We start from the raw sequence: 733 nt of genomic DNA on the forward strand, positions 1-733 counted from the left end.
TAAAGGATATAAAACACAAATATCTGCTTAATATATGTGTAAATATGCACAAATATATTCTTAACAAAATAGGACAGAAACACTCATGTCAATTACAATCCTTGTTTTTGCAACTGGTCAAATGTCCTCAGCTGATATTTCTAACTGCCTTCCTCTATTGCCCATTCTTTGTCCCTCCACCCTGAGTGAGCACCTCCACAAGTCTTGGCTCCTTCCCTGGAGGAGGGAGCCACATCTTCATCCCTGAAGTGTCTGGGACATTCATTATCCCACCTGGAATGGGCTGTTACATTTCACATTGACACTGATAACACAATGTCACAAACCAAAAGAAAAGAACACAAACCAAAAGATTCCCTAAATAATATCTTGTCTTCCACATGTAATCTTCCTTACCTCCATTGTAGAGAAACAGTCCAATATATCCCTAGTAGTCTGCATTAATCTCCCCTTTTATTCCATTCTTAGTCAATTGCCTTAAGGGTATCAGACGTCCAAAGTGGCCAGAGTGGATTCTTAGCCTCAAGTTAAATGGAAAGTTTCCTTTGTCTCCTGCCAGAAGCACTTCTCTGGAACCAAAGCTACTAGGTCAGCAGAGTTCAAAGTCATGGGCACAGGAAGCAAAAAATTTCCTAATGAGTCACCAGGGGCATTAGTGAGTGGAGTTATCACCACTTCCATCCCTTCATTCCTGGATCCATGAATCCTGGCTATAGCAGAAAAAGTACTATAT

Source organism: Nannospalax galili, unplaced genomic scaffold (genome assembly GCF_000622305.1).
Source record: "Nannospalax galili isolate Female #2095 unplaced genomic scaffold, S.galili_v1.0 scaffold593, whole genome shotgun sequence".
NCBI classification, from domain to species: Eukaryota; Metazoa; Chordata; class Mammalia; order Rodentia; family Spalacidae; genus Nannospalax; species Nannospalax galili.